This window comes from Procambarus clarkii, chromosome 70, assembly GCF_040958095.1.
Source record: "Procambarus clarkii isolate CNS0578487 chromosome 70, FALCON_Pclarkii_2.0, whole genome shotgun sequence".
In the NCBI taxonomy this organism is placed as follows: Eukaryota; Metazoa; Arthropoda; class Malacostraca; order Decapoda; family Cambaridae; genus Procambarus; species Procambarus clarkii.
The window spans coordinates 21,034,793-21,051,573 of NC_091219.1; the positions used below are offsets into that span (position 1 = coordinate 21,034,793).

The following is a 16,781-nucleotide window of genomic DNA, read 5'->3' on the forward strand; positions in this document are numbered from 1 at the left end:
GTTCAACTCAGGAAAGTGTAAAGTAATGAAATTAGGCGAAGGGAGCAGAAGGCTGAACACAAGGTACCATCTGGGAGGTGAAATCCTGCAAGAATCAAATAGAGAGAAAGATCTGGGGGACGATATCACACCGAACCTGTCCCCAGAAGCCCACATCAAAAGGATATCATCAGCGGCATATGCTAGACTGGCAAATATAAGAACTGCCTTTAGAAACTTGTGTAAGGAATCGTTCAGGACCCTTTATACCACTTATGTAAGACCAATCCTGGAGTATGCAGCTCCAGCCTGGAGTTCATACCTAGTTAAACACAAGACGAAGTTAGAGAAGATTCAGATATGACACCAGATTGGTCCCGGAACTGAAAGGAATGAGTTACGAGGAAAGGCTAAGGGAGCTGAAACTCACAACCCTGGAAAACAGAAGAGTAAGGGGAGACATGATAACCACCTACAAAATTCTCAGGGGAATTGACAGGGTGGACAAAGACAAACTCTCCAGCACGGGTGGGACACGAACAAGGGTACACAGGAAGAAACTTAGTACCCAGATGAGCCACAGAGACGTTAGAAAGAATTTTTTCAGTGTCAGGATAGTTAACAAATGGAATGTGTTAAGTAGTGTTGTGGTGGAGGCTGACTCCACACAGGTTTAAATGTAGATATGATAGAGCCGAGTACACTGAGGAATCTGTTCACCACCAGTTGATTGACAGTTGAGAGCCGGGACCAAAGAGCCAGAGCTCAACCCCCGCAAACACAACTAGGTGAGTGCACACACACACACACTCCCATATATTGTGATGTGGTGGAGGCTGACTCCATACACCGTTTCAAATGGAGATATGATAGAGCCGAGTACACTGAGGAATCTGTTCACCACCAGTTGATTGACAGTTGAGAGCCGGGACCAAAGAGCCAGAGCTCAACCCCCGCAAGCACAACTGGGTGAATACCTGTACCAGCTAGAGGTTGTAGTATTATCAGACGAGACGATAAATTCGTCATCAAACGCTTGTAATTGGCACAGGATCTCCTGGACACATCTCGCCACCACATTAATCCGGCGCTCCTGTTGAGAGTCGTAGGGTGGCCACCGTCACGGGTCGACCTCCTATGGAAGGGACAGTTAGGGATTTGCATGAATTTCCATATGCGCTGCCTGTGATAGATGGTGGTGGTGGAGAACCACGATCTACTACGAATGGGGGGGAGGGGCATTCTCCCCCCTTATGTCCCCTCTCCCCTTACCCCGTGTCTCCTCTCCCCTCTCTCCTCACCTCAATCTGCTTATTCTCACCCACGCCAAAAAAAACAACAGAAAAACAGAGAGGATATTCCCCTCACTATACATTTCTACCGTCTCCTGCTTCTCCCATCTGCTTGCTTAGCCTCTTCCTCTACTTCTCCTTTCCCTTTCCTGTCTCCCCTTCCAATTAAATCTTCTCACCACCCACCTCTCTTCCCTCTTCTCCCGTCAACAACCCCCCCCCCCTCATTCCGTCTCACCTCCCTCCCATTCCCTTCTTCTACCTTCTCCCCCATTTCCTTGCCTTTCCCACGATGTACGGAACAGAACCCCTCTAATCCCCTGTAATTGGAACTGGGAATGGCGAAGCGTGCAAACCTTTCCCTTCACACACGCACAATGGCTCTGGCAGACCTCAGCCATTTACAGCAAGAGTTCTCTCCTCCCATTATCTTTATGTTTAGAAATGTTGATAGATGTTGGAATGCTGATAACTAAAATAGAGAGTGAAAGAGATAAGAGGTAAGGAAGGAAGATGAGACAGGCTGTCTATTACTGGCTGCTTCTGGACGTTATTTATCTGACTCTCTCTCTGTCTCTCTGTCTCTATCTCTCTCTCTCTCTCAATCTTCTCTGTTGTAACAGAGAAGAGAGAGCGATAGAATATAGAGCGATGAAGATAGACAGAGGCTACAGGGTGACCTGGACAAACTGGAGGAATTGTCTAGAAAATGGCAAATAAAGTTCAAATTAGGAAAGTGTAAAATAATGAAATTAGGCGAAGGGAATAGGAGTCTGAACACAAGGTATCATCTGGGAGGTGAAATCTTGCAAGAGTTAAATAGAGAGAAAGATCTGGGGGTTGATATGACACCGAACCTGTCCCCAGAGGCCCACATCAAAAGGATATCATCAGCGGCATATGCTAGATTGGCCAACATAAAAACTGCCTTTAGAAACTTGTGTTAGGAATCATTCAGGACTTTTAATACCACTTATGTTAGGCCAATCCTGGAGTATGCAGCTCCAGCCTGGAGTTCATACCCAGATAAACACAAGACAAAGTTAGAGGATATTCAGAGGTATACCACCAGACTACTCTTAATACTAAGAGGTATGATCTACGAGGAAAGGCTAAGGGAGCTAACCCCTCACGTTCCTGGAAGACAGAAGAATAAGGGGAGACATGATAACCACCTACAAAATTTCTCAGGGGAATTAACAAGGTGGAAATAGACAAATTATTTAACACGGGTGGAACACGAACAAGGGGACACAGGTGGAAACTTAGTACCCAGAAGCAAGAAAGACATTAGATTGAATTTCTTCAGTGTCGAGTAGTTAACGGATGGAATACATCAGGCAGTGATGTGGTGGAGGCTGACTCCATACACAGTTACAAATGTAGATTTGAAAGAGCCCAGTAGGCTCAGGAACCTGTTCATCCAAAGAGCCAAAGCTCAACCCCCGCAAGCACAACTAGGTGAGGACAACTAGGTGAGTACACACATAAATCTACAAATCTACGTGTGTTACAGTTGAGAGGCGGGATGCAAGAGCCGAAGCTCAACCGCCACGAGCACAACAACTAGGTGAGTACACTCAATCGCACACACAGGAATGGGTGGTCAAGTACTCACCAACCTATTGTTGTTGGCGGCTGGCAGGCTGGAGGCGGGGCCCCAGAGATGACTCTCGCCCTGTAAACACACAATAATAATTATAATAATAAAAATAATAAAATAATAATAATAATAAAAATAATAATAATAATAATAATAGCTTTATTTCTAACAATGGCAAGATGAAATAAATACTGACATACATTTATACTGATATGCAGTAAGTTTGACGTAAAATCCTGGAGTATACCTGGAGCATGTCTTGAGTGTACGTGGAGTATGCCTGGAGTATACCTGGAGTATGCCTTGAGTATACCTGGAGTATGCCTTGAGTGTACCTGGAGTATACTCGGATTATACCTGTAATAACTTGTTCGCCTTCTACCAGCTTGCTCTCGCATCTTTCCTAAACACTTCAGTTTCTCCCTCCACCTCTCTTCCCTCACTTTCCCTCCCTTTCCTTCTCCCTCCCTTTTTTTTACCCCTCATAATAAAATAAACCTGCCATGAGAAGAGAAAGTCTCGATGAAGTGAAATGAGAAATGAAATAGGTGTAATAGGAAGGAAAAGTGAGTATATCTATTTACGATTTAAAATGGGAATACATCACTTTTGAGGAGTGACTGAGTTATAGTAGGATAAAGTCTTTAGAAGTTAGGGAAATGGAGACAGACAGACAGACAGACAGACAGACAGACAGACAGACAGACAGACAGACAGACAGACAGACAGACAGACAGACAGACAGATAGACAGATAGAGACAGGTGGAATCCAAATGAAATAATAGCTACTTTTAATTTTTATCAAAAGTCTAGGATAGAGATATTGCTTTTTGAAATCTTCGGAAAATTGTGATGACATGCACGAAGTATTATAAAATATCTGAAAAGTGAGGAGGAGAAAAAAATGAATTGAACATTTTAAGAAAGTATTTTTACAGGCTTATAAGATAACGAAGGCACTGAGTTAAGGAACACGGTCAAGATAACGAGCCTTGTGAGAAGGGTCATCACAGGTTTTGACCCAGACAGGCTACGGCAGTCACTTCATCTGAGCCAACGAGAAATGAAAATATTCTAGATCTGGTCTTTACAAACAATGAAGACATTATCAGGGGCATTATGATATCAGATACCACATACTCAGATCACAAGCTCAATGAAGTGCAAACGACCATCAATACTCAGAATAGACCTAAAACGTTGATGAAGCGAAAGGGGTTATTCAGTAAATTCAATTTTAATAATAAAAGGATAGACTGGGAGATAATAAACAGGGAACCTACAAACATTCCATGGGGAACTGTTCTAAGTAATAAAAGTCCTACAGAAGGAATAGAAAAACTGACTTCGGAAGCGTATCAAGTCTGTCTTAAACATGTTCCTTTGAGGAAAGCCAGAAAGAGATCCAACGTAGAAAGAGAACGCAGACGACACTATAAAAGAAGGAAAAAAAAAATACGGAAATGCATAAGCAGACACGACGTTCCCGTCAAAGAAGGAATAATTTAAATAGGGAGATTGAAGAAATCGAGCGGAAATTGAAACACTCATATCAAACTGAAGAAAGGCAGTTAGAACAGAAAGCAATTCAGGAAATACAGAAAAATCCAAAATATTTCTTCACATATGCAAAATCAAAAGCAAAAACCACTGCCAGTATTGGACCTATTCGTACAAGTGAAGGTTCATACACAGAGGATGACAAAGAAATTAGTGAAATCCTAAAAAAGCAGTATGAGGACATGTTTAGCACTCCAATAAACAACATGAAAGTGGAAGATCCAGACAATTTCTTTATGCGGGATATCCAAACCCCTGTAAATATAACTGATATCAACACGAGCGCACTAGACTTTGAAAGAGATATTGAAAACATGCCCATGCACTCGGCCCCGGGTCCAGATTCATGGAATTCAATATTTATAAAGAAATGCAAAGTGCCGGAAGCACAGGCACTCAGCATAGTGTGGAGGATGAGCTTGGACACGGGGGAGATACCAGATGCACTTAAAGTAGCAGACATAGCCCCTCTACACAAGGGAGGGAGCAAAGCATTGGCAAAGAATTATAGACCAGTTGCACTAATGTCAATAATAATCAGGAGCCGTCAACGCCTCAGCGTTTATGTATAGAGCGAAGGTTCTCAAAGATTCCAAACCATGTCCAGCTGCTTGGACAAGGAGAAGGTGGCAGGTGCAGCACAAGACGGTCAGCGGCCTCAACAACAACACTCCATCAGGGATCAAGTATTCCTACACTGTCTTGCATTTAGAACATGTTCTCTCAACACGAAGATCCATTGGAAATCCAGCCAGCTGACCATGTGAAAGTTCTGGCACACACTTCTTATCTTGAGATCTTGAGATGATTTCGGGGCTTTTTAGTGTCCCCGAGGCCCGGTCCTCGACCAGGCCTCTACCCCCAGGAAGCAGCCCGTGACAGCTGACTAACACCCAGGTACCTATTTTACTGCTAGGTAACAGGGGCATAGGGTGAAAGAAACTCTGCCCATTGTTTCTCGCCGGCGCCTGGGATCGAACCCAGGACCACAGGATCACAAGTCCCGCGTGCTGTCTGCTCGGCCGACCGGCTCCCTACTTACACTTACACTCCCACACTTACCTTCAACTTCAGCCTGGTATTATCATGATAGTAACTTACCACTAAATAAAAGTTTATTCTGAATGGAAACCATTAATACAGACATTACAGAAACGCGTTCAGGCGTCAGATGTAAGATAACAGCTCGTAGCTTGCGGTTTCATTAGCAACAGACTTCCCTAATAAACCGTATCATTAGGAATAATTATATCAATTAATGACTGAATGATTGATATGATACCCATATATTAATATAAATTATTTATAAATAATGATTAGGGATTAATGAATGAATCACGACATTCAGGTAAAAACGCACAACAGTGACTGACGTTGGAACATTGTGTTGAACAGAACAAAGACCTCATCGCCCACGAGGGATAACAGTGCCACGAAGACCCTGAATTCATATGTATATCCCGATTTAATAGAGCTTCGGTGAGAGTGGAACGCTCTGTGTATTTTAACGGGATTAAAACAAAATATAAACATTCGAAGGTATATAAATTAATGTTTTTTTTGGGAGGGAGGAATTAGAAAGTGGAAGCAGCGCCACGAGTGAAAAATAAAAGAGAAAAATTGCTGAGCTTGGGAACATTCCAAATCCATTTGGGGGATGAATTTTACCTCATTGTTTTTGCTTGTGCAAGTGAGGGATTGCTTGTGTGCCTGCCTCCTGCCCGGCTGTGACAGCAGAGCAGTCTTTCACCGCTTGTGTGGTAGCGGCCTGGAACACTTTATTACACACAGTTTTCCAGGTGTGTGGAACGTGTTTCCAGGGGCGCCTACAGTCTTCTCTTTATTTCTGACTAAATAATAATAACAGCAAGATAATAAAAAAAAGATAATTATTGATAACGATAAAAAATATTCTAAATACTAAATTAAAATGTATCGTTAAAACCGGTAATAAAAATATTTTTCCTCGCAATTATGTAATAATAATATTTATAGAACACTATATAATATATCTCGGGCATATTTAATGCATTTTTCCACCAATCTTACTTTAGCTTCAGTTACAACCACACACATTGTATTGTACTTCAGTAGTCACAGGGACACGAACTCCTAGAGGTGTACTCTGATTCATGGTGTACATACACTCACACTTTACTGAGTACTCGACGCCGTTCATAGTTGAAGTGTGTTCTTGCTTTATATCATTTATTACAATAAATAATAATAACAAAACTGCCCATCACATGCTTACATAAAAGAGTGAAATGTAACAGTGTATCAAAACAGTAGCTGAAAGTTTAGGTAAACTAACCTCCATGCTCTTAAGAGCTCTTAAGTGATATACTATCTCCAAGCTCTTAGGAGCATGGAGATAGTTTGACCTGAACTTTTGAATCCATGTATACAAGGCTTCACCTCCCTGTATGTATACAAGGCTTCTCCTCCCTGTATGTATACAAGGCTTCACCTCCCTGTATGTATACAAGGCTTCACCTCCCTGTATGTATACAAGGCTTCACCTTCCAGTATGTATACAAGGCTTCTCCTCCCTGTATGTATACAAGGCTTCACCTCCCTGTATGTATACAAGGCTTCTCCTCCCTGTATGTATACAAGGCTTCACCTCCGTGTATGTATACAAGGCTTCACCTCCCTGTATGTATACAAGGCTTCACCTCCCTGTATGTATACAACGCTTCACCTCCCTGTATGTATACAACGCTTCACCTCCCTGTATGTATACAAGCCAATACATACACTTAACACCTTAGAGTATTCTTCTCATCTTTTTTGAAACATTCTTTTTGCGTCTTTCATCCTGTTCCACTTCCCTGGAGTTCCTGTTCCACTTCCCTGTTGTTCCTGTTCCACTTCCTGGTGTGCCTGTTCCACTTACCTGGTGTTCCTCTTCCACTTCCCTGGTGTACCTGTTCCACTTCCTGGTGTGCCTGTTCCACTTCCTGGTGTGCCTGTTCCACTTCCCTGGTGTTCCTGTTCCACTTCCTGGTGTTCCTGTTCCACGTCCTGGTGTTCCTCTTCCACTTCCTGGTGTGCCTGTTCCACTTACCTGGTGTTCCTCTTCCACTTCCCTGGTGTTCCTGTTCCACTTCCTGGTGTTCCTGTTCCACGTCCTGGTGTGCCTGTTCCACTTCCTGGTGTGCCTGTTCCACTTACCTGGTGTTCCTCTTCCACTTCCCTGGTGTTCCTGTTCCACTTCCTGGTGTTCCTGTTCCACGTCCTGGTGTTCCTGTTCCACTTCCTGGAGTTCCTGTTCCACTTCCTGGTGTTCCTGTTCCACTTCCTGGTGTGCCTGTTCCACTTCCCTGGAGTTCCTGTTCCACTTCCTGGTGTGCCTGTTCCACTTCCCTGGAGTTCCTGTTCCACTTCCTGGTGTTCCTGTTCCACTTCCCTGGAGTTCCTCTTGCACTTCCCTGGTGTTCCTGTTCCACTTCCTGGAGTTCCTGTTCCACTTCCCTGGTGTTCCTGTTCCACTACCCTGGTGTGCCTGTTCCACTTCCCTGGTGTTCCTGTTCCACTTCCTTGATGTTCCTATTTTATTTCCTGATACGTTTGTTCTATTTCATTTCCGTTCCTAATCTACTTCGTGGATTTCCTAATCTTCCTAATCCTTTCCTAATCCTTGTGTTCTTGTGTTCTACTTCCAGGTAATCCTGTTCATCTTCCTGGTGCTTCTCTCGTTCTTTATCTCTCTCTCTCCGCCTTTTCCTCCAATTCTCCTGTATGCAGATTAGAATGATAGATTCCGTGGCGCGGGAGAGAACACTCTTAGGGGAACATCAAATTTTCACCGAATTTGTAGGAAGGAGGAAGAGGGTGAAGAAGGAGGAGGAGGAGATGGAAGGAGGAAGGAGGAAGGAGGAGAAAGGAGAAGAGAAAGGTCTTTTCCAACCATTCCTCTTTTTTCTTAACAAACTGGATCCTTTTAATTTTAATTCAAAGGTGTATGGGAATCTAATTCCCTTCTTCCTTGTCTATTGGTTCATGTTCACAGCTCTGTGTCCGGCTCCTCCTCCTCTGGTAACACCAAACCTATGCTCAATGTTGGCTGGTGATAAACTGATTATAAGAAGAATCAAGACAGATGAAGATAGACTGAGACTACAGGACGACCTGGACAAACTGGTGGATGGTCTAGATAATGGCTACTAAAGTTTAACTCGGGAATGTGTAAAGTAATGAAATTAGGCGAAGGGAGCAGAAGGCTGATTTCATGGTACCATCTGGGAGGTAAAATCCTGCAAGAGACAAATAGAGAGAAAGATCTGGTTACCTTGAGGTGCTTCCGGGGCTTAGCGTCCCCGCGGCCCGGTCGTCGACTAGGCATCCTGGTTGCTGGACTGATCAACCAGGTTGTTGGACTGATCAACCAGGTTGTTGGACTCGGCTGCTCGCAGCCTGACGTATGAGTCACAGCCTGGTTGATCAAGTTATGTGTAGTGGAAGCGTGTTGAACAGTCTCGGGCCTCTGATGTTAATAGAGTTCTCTCTCAGAGAACCTGTTGCACCTCTGCTTTTCAACGGGGGTATTCTGCACATCCTGCCATGCCTTCTGGTCTCATGTGATTAGGCCCAAGGCCTAATACACGTGATCAAAGGCCTAATATAGTATATATATATATACATATATATATATATATATATATATATATATATATATATATATATATATATATATATATATATATATGTCGTACCTAATAGCCAGAACTCACTTCTTGGCCTACTATGCAAGGCCCGATTTGCCTAATAAGCCAAGTTTTCCTGAATCAATATATTTTCTCTAATTTTTTTCTTATGAAATGATAAAGCTACCCATTTCATTATGTATGAGGTCAGTTTTTTTTATTAGAGTTAAAATTAACGTAGATATATGACCGAACCTAACCAACCCTACCTAACCTAACCTAACCTATCTTTATAGGTTAGGTTGGGTTAGGTAGCGGAAAAAGTTAGGTTAGGTTAGGTTAGGTAGGTTAGGTAGTCGAAAAAACAATAATTCATGAAAACTTAGCTTATTAGGCAAATCGGGCCTTGCATAGTAGGCCAAGAAGTGAGTTCTGGCTATTAGGTACGACATATATATATATATATATATATATATATATATATATATAATATATATATATATATTACCGGGGACCAAAGGGTTCCTGTATTATAGTTGGGTTCGTTCTCGACTCACAATCTAGAATTCCTGGTTTGAATCCCGGGCGGGACATACCTGGTTGATGGGGTTCTGGGAGTTCTTCTACTCCCCAAGCCCGGCCCGAGGCCAGGCTCGACTTGTGAGAGTTTGGTCCACCAGGCTGTTGCTTGGAGCGGCCCGCAGGCCCACATACCCACCACAGCCCGGTTGGTCCGGCACTCCTTGGAGGAATAAATCTAGTTTCCTCTTGAAGATGTCCACGGTTGTTCCGGCAATATTTCTTATGCTTGCTGGGAGGACGTTGAACAACCGCGGACCTCTGATGTTTATACAGTGTTCTCTGATTGTGCCTATGGCACCTCTGCTCTTCACTGGTTCTATTCCACATTTTCTTCCATATCGTTCACTCCAGTACGTTGTTATTTTACTGTGTAGATTTGGTACTTGGCCCTCCAGTATCTTCCACGTGTATATTATTTGATATCTCCCTCGTCTTCTTTCTAGTAAGTACATTTGGAGGGCTTTGAGACGATCCCAATAATTTAGGTGCTTTATTGCGTCTATGTGTGCCGTATATGTTCTCTGTATTCCCTCTATTTCAGAATAGAGGGAATAAACATAAATAGTTTGGCGCATTTACTTTGAACTTAATGCCTCTGTTCACCCAGCAGTGAGTAGGTACCCAGGAGTTAGTCAACTTGTTATGAGATTGAATCCTGGGCGTCAAGTAATTCAACCTTGGGGGGGTGGAGGAGGACCTCGAAATTAGCTTAACGTGCATGAATACACTCAGGCTTCCTGTCCCCCGACTTAATGAATTATTATTATAATTATATATGTGCTATAATAGGCCTAGGAATGTTTAAGTTCGGTTTTTAGCTTTTTGTCTGGTCAATAGAAAATGAATTGTACCAAATTCTAGGTTGAGTTTGTTCATCACCGTGGTGTGGGTGCGATGGTTAACATAGTCACAAGGAGTACTATCTTAACAGCAGGACGGTAAGATTAATTATAGAGAAGTATTCACCTAGTTGTTGTACTTGCGGGGGTGGAGCTCTGGCTCTTTGGTCCCGCCTCTCAACTGTCAATCAACTGGTGAGGCAGTCGCTGCTTGTGTGTGTGTGTGTGTCCCGAGGGGTGAGTTGTAGTGACTGACGCTAGCATATTGCTTGTGCTTCATCTCTCACCACACTGATGCTCACCACACTAATGCTGACCACACTAATGCTGACCACACTAATGCTGACCACACTAATGCTGACCACACTAATGCTGACCACACTTAACCATCAACTCTCTTATCACCACCCCATGCCACCCTCCCTATCCCTTCACGACCCTCCAATCACCCCATAACACCCCCAAACCCATAACGTCCCCCATCACCCCTCCCCCCCCCCTACCCTCCCCAACCCCCACCCAGGGTTCGTCCCACAGTAACTGCTGACGCGGACAAGCGACACTTCGAAACAATTCCTATGAAACTTTTTACAGGAAAATTTATGTTCCTTCTTTTGGGTGAGGATCATAACACTAGGATGAGAGCACAATGTTTCTTTCGTATGTATTTTGAAGCCAAGGTTATGTGGCACGCCAGAATATGTTAATATGTAGCACACTGCGTTCACCAGCGTTCTTAACGGGTATGTTGGAAAGGCCACACTTAATGTTGTGTTAAGGAGGAACTTCTTCAAAGTTAAAATTTTCCTTCTCAAGGTAGGAACTCCTCAAGTTTTCAAGGTACCATCGAATTGAGTCTACTTTGGCTAGTTAATAGTCGCTACAACATTTCGATATATATATATATATATATATATATATATATATTGTGACGGTAACGCGTTGGTGTTCGGCTGTTTAAGGCTAGGGGTATGGCCTCGTCACATAGTTATAAAAAAAATAGAAAAACTGGAACTTCGTCTGTGGTAAGGTAAGGAGAAGACACACAAAACACAAGTAAAACTTTAACAATGAAATTTTAATTACGTTAAATAAATCAAAACATGAAAATAATGCACAAACAAATATGTATAATAAAATCAATCAATCAAAATAATAAGAATACTTAAATGACACAATGAAAGTTACGTTAAGGCAAAATAACAAGAAGTGCAACACAAAAGTTAAGTGGGAGGTGCTGGAATATTGGCTTAAAGCCACCACCTCTCTCAGTACACGCTAACGTCTAGCTGGGAGGAGTGCTGGCTACGAAAGCACGGAACATTCTGAGGACTGATGTTGGGGTGACCCCAGACATCAGGTAGTATTGGGGGCGAGTGCAGGTGCAGCCAGACCGGCGACCAATCAGCGGAGCCGTAGCGATCAACGGGTAGTTTGGTGGTTGGAGTTCGAACAGGTGGCTGGTTGCATACGTTTCTGCTCACCCTGGCAAGCCTTGCTGGTGCTGGTGTTGTTGTCGTTGTTGGACATTTCTTCCATAGTCTTTTTATATAATTGTGAAGACGTAATTTTGGAGGGAAGAGCAGGCTCAATCTCTTGAAGGAGATTATCGTCACAACTCTCCCCCGAAGCCTGCGGTTCTGGAAGAAGTACGTCGTTATGTGGTGGAGAAATGGATGGAGTCGCTTCTACTTCATAAACTCTGGAGAGATCATGGGCTAAGATGTTGTCAGACTCTTGGTATAGCGTGTCTCCAGGTTGAATTTCTGCAGTTAGCAAGCCCATAGTAGAAGACGTTGAGATGAGAAGTGGGCGTGCTGCAGGAGGTGTAGGGTGGTGTGGTCCGTATTGATGGTGGACCGAGCACTTTTCAGGTGTGGAGTGAAGTGCTGAAGCTTCAGGATGAGGAAGAGTAGCTCCTTGCCAATTGTTCCGTCGTTCCTTGTAGCAGTAGTTGCTGACAGGTGAATTCTTCTCGCCTCGTTGCTGCATCACGACACCACCATCGTCGGTACCATTGGCGTCGACATGGAGGATGTAGGGCTTATCTGACGAGGTGAGAGTGGAATTAGAAGAGGGCATAGGAGCACGATTATTATCCTGAAAGCATTTGGGAAGATCATTAAGGATTTTGGAATTAGAAAGCGCCGACTCCTTGTCAGTGCTTTCGGGAGAAGAAGCCGGGATGGTCTCACTGTGGATGTAGGGTTCTGTGAATGTGGAATAGTTAGTCAAGACAGTGGGAGGAGTACCATTATATTGCTTCAGGAGGTTGACGTGGCACAGCTGGGTCTTCCGCCGCCTATCTGGAGTCTCTATCACATAATTATTATTATTCCTGCACTCTTTGACGCAGTAGGGTCCTGAAAATCTGTTTTGTAAAGGTGAACCTGGGATAGGGAAATAAGCAAGGACGAAGTCTCCCGGCTTGAATTTTCTTACTTTGCTGGTCTGGTCGTAATGAGTCTTCATTCTCACCTGGGCTTTCAATAGATTATCATGGGCAAAGCGGTGGACTCTCTCTAGAATGTGTTGAAGGTTTTGAAGAAATTGGGGCACATTCTGATGCTCACTGAAGGTGGCATCTCTGAGAGAGTCTTTGAAAGCCTTAAGGGGAGTACGGCACTTACGGCCGTAGAGCATCTCATAAGGAGATACTCCTAGGGACTCATTGGGGAGACTTCTGAAAATACACATTATTAGGTCAATCTGCTTATCCCAATCCTTTGAGGTTTCACTACAAAACTTTTTCAAGAGTGCCTTGATGGTCTGATGACTACGTTCAAGAGAACCCTGTGAAGCAGGATGATAGGGGCTGGACAATACCTGTTTGATGTTGAACTCCTCCAGTGTCCTTTTGAAGAGATCACTGGTGAAGTTGGTGCCACAGTCACTTTGAATCTCCCTGGGAAATCCGTATTGAGTGAAGATCTTCAATAGATGTTTGATAACCGTAGCAGCCGTGATATTCTTCACTGGAACTGCTATGGGAAATCTGGTGGTAGGACACAGGATGGTTAGGATGTAGGCGTTACCTGAACTGGTCCGAGGTAAAGGACCAACACAGTCTATTATGAGTCTGTGGAAAGGTTCCGCAGGCACCTGTATGGGAATCAGTGGTGCTCTGGGAATGGAGACGTTCGGTTTGCCTGCCATCTGACATGTATGACACTGTTTTACGTACTGTTTGACGTTGTTTACCATACCTGGCCAGTAGTAGTCTTGACGAATCCCATGGTAAGTCTTGTTGAAGCCGTAGTGGGAGAATGCTCCATGGGCCAGGTGTAGAATAGTGGGCCGCAGGCTGGTGGGAATCACAAGTTGTTCGGTGTTGGCCCAATCGTCCTCCTCCTTCAGTTTACTGGGTCTATATCTGCGGTAGAGCAAGTCGTTCTCTAGGAAGAACCCAGGAATACTGTCGGGTTGAGTCTCAGCCTGGAAAAACAATGGTGTTAAAGTAAGATCTTCCCTCTGCAACTTACGGAACTCCAACTTGGTCAGATGCGGGGGTAGTTTCTGAGGGTCTTGAGGGACAGCGGTAGCAGTAGAGTCAGCTGGCTGTGGACGTGCGGCTTGTGCACGGGTGGTCACGAGAACCGGAGGAGAAACTTCATCACTCTCTTGAACCTCTGCTGGAACATACTCAAGAATAGGGTTTCTTGGCACAGAGTTACACACCTGGGGTTTGTCCATGACGATCAGGTTGGTCGGTTGCAGGTCTTCTGCCAAGTCGTTGCCTAGGAGAAGTTGCACTCCAGGCATGGGAAAAGGCTTTTCCCTGACGGCGACTTGGACTTCCCCGTTCACGTAGGGACAATCCAGGTGGACTCTGGCGAGAGGGTATGGAGTAGTAGCAGTGAGGTCAGTGATGAAGACTGTTTCCCCGGTGTAGACTATGTTGGGCACAGCCGACTTCAAGATGATTGATTGTAGAGCCGCTGTGTCCCTCAAGATCTTCAATTTGAAACGTCCCTCCGGATTTGAACCGTTGGCAGAGACAGTTCCAGTATACAGGTGGTTACTGAAAAGAGAAAGATCATTAACATCAACACCAACATTCATCACAGGCTTACCGGACTTAGGAGGAGTTGGTTTGGGTCGTTGTTGGTCAGTGGTTCCCTTGGATTGAGACTTACCACACTTGTCTATGGTATGTCCATAGAGTCTACAATACTTGCAGTACAGTTGTGAACCAGCTTGATCGGGGCTCACCTTCTCGTAACTGTACCACGACTTCTTACTGGAGGATGGTTCAGGTGTCAGCCGGTGGATGAGGCTGTAAGTGTCAGCCGACTTAGCACACTTCAGGTAGTCGGTTTCTTCTTTATCTGCTAAGTAGAGGCGGACAGGAGGCGGCACACGTCTCAAGAATTCTTCAACAAGCATCAGGTTGACGAGTTCTGTAAAAGTAGAGACATGTGCTGCTTCCAGCCATTTCATGAAATACCTCCGTTTCGTGTTAGCAAACTCGAGGAAGGTAGTGGTACTTGCCTTCAGGTGGTCACGGAATTTCCTTCTATAACTTTCAGTAGAGAGGAGGTAGGCGTCCAACACTGCTTGTTTCAGAGTGTAGTAGTCATTCTCAGACGCCAAAGTACTGAGTGTGACTGCAGCTCTACCTGTAAGATGGACTCTGAGAAGTGTGGCCCATTGGTCGACAGGCCAACTGAGTTGATTAGCAAGGGTTTCAAAGGTGGTAAAGAACACATCAACTTCTGCTTCTACAAAGGATGGCATTAACTTACTTGCATGTGATATATTAAAACTGACGGGAAGATTGGCAGTAGCTTGCTGGCGTTGAGCGAGGTGTGAAGTTTCCAACGTGTATTCCCGTTGACGACACTCAAGAGCCAGAGTCGCTTGTTGCTTGTCATGTTCGCGTTGTATTTCCAACTCGCGTCGTTTGGTTTCAAGCTGTACTCGTTCCCGCTCCTGGAGTAGTGCAACCTCACGTTCCTGGAGGGCGAGTCCACGTTCGTGTTCTTCTCTCTTCAAGGCAGCTTCACGTTCTCTGAGGGTGATTTCTCGTTCTTGTTCCTCTCTCCTCAAAGCAGCTGCTTCCCTTTGCTGTTCACGGGCTTCCCTTTGCTGCTCACGTTCAATTTTAGCCAGCTCTAGTTTAAGTTTCATCGTTGCCAAGTCAGTTTTATCTGCAATATAGTAAGTTTCATGAGTTTCAGAGTCTATCTTACCTTGCTCTAAATAGTAATCCAGCAACAGGTTGTGTAGGTCATTTTTGTTGGCTTGGTAGGGAACTTCTAGTTGATACTCATGTGCAAGAGTTTGTAGTTCAGTCCTCTTGGCACGACTTAAAGTCCCTATTTCACCTGCTGGATTTGCACGGAAAGTTTGGAGACGAAACATGGTGAAATTAGCAAATAAAGGTACACGAATGTTCAATAATGAAATGTCAGAAACAGGACAACGTGGCAACTGGTACCTATCCTGTGTGATCTTTAACAATTAACGTTAAGTGAAAGATATTAAATGATTAAATTAAATCAAGGGCGCAGGAAATCTTGTACCCGGTACTCATGTAAGAGAATAAGGGCAAGAAAATCCTACTAACAAATGAAACAAAGTTTCGAAAACAAATGAAACAGTTAAATGCTTCAAAAGTAAAATTGGTAGTCCAAGGATGTAGGCATACCTTGCCAAGTCTCTATAGGACATAAAGCAAGTTTTTCCTACTGAATTTAATATGATACTTACAGAATTAGCGAACTTTTGTGCTCTGAAAAAATAAGCTAATTCCCTACCGTTGTATGTATCATCATCTCTGACTGACGTGTAGGGGTGCGAGGTGTCAACTGGTGACGAGAACTGCTGCTGAGGTCCCAATTCAGCAACTAAAGTTCGAGCTAGAGGAACTATGGCCCTCTTTGTCCTCCTACAGTCAGATTGCAGAAGATTGGGTACTCTTGACCCGGGGCAGACCACAGTACCAGGGTACCAATATGATGATCTGTCAGAATGAGAAATATTCAAGGGACATAGATGGTAAATACGAGTAATAACATGGAGGGAGAGATGACCAATTAAGAGTATGACTGAGGCCTACAGTCACCACGTAATCCAAAGTTGTCTCACCTTCACTATATGTTACTCTCGTAATGCACAATACACCGCACCTTATAAAAAATGAAATTGAATGAAAAATAGTAAAGCTACGTTAACAAAGTTAAATACGCTTACCATAAATTACCACTTGGCACCAGTACCTGAGTGAGGCTCCTAGGACAGGCCCCCATATAACTTGTGACGGTAACGCGTTGG

General features: G+C 44.0%; 1 protein-coding gene across 2 annotated transcripts in view; it reads right to left on the bottom strand.

Annotated features, from left to right (window-relative positions):
* Nucleotides 1–16,781, bottom strand: part of LOC123775301 (leucine-rich repeat-containing protein 24) — a 202,959-nt gene that overhangs the window by 111,539 nt on the left and 74,639 nt on the right. For both annotated transcript variants that reach the window (XM_069311627.1, XM_069311626.1), the window contains exon 2: nucleotides 2,894–2,949. The gene's annotated coding sequence lies outside the window, so the exon portion shown is untranslated. The remainder of the gene's footprint in view (nucleotides 1–2,893; nucleotides 2,950–16,781) is intronic.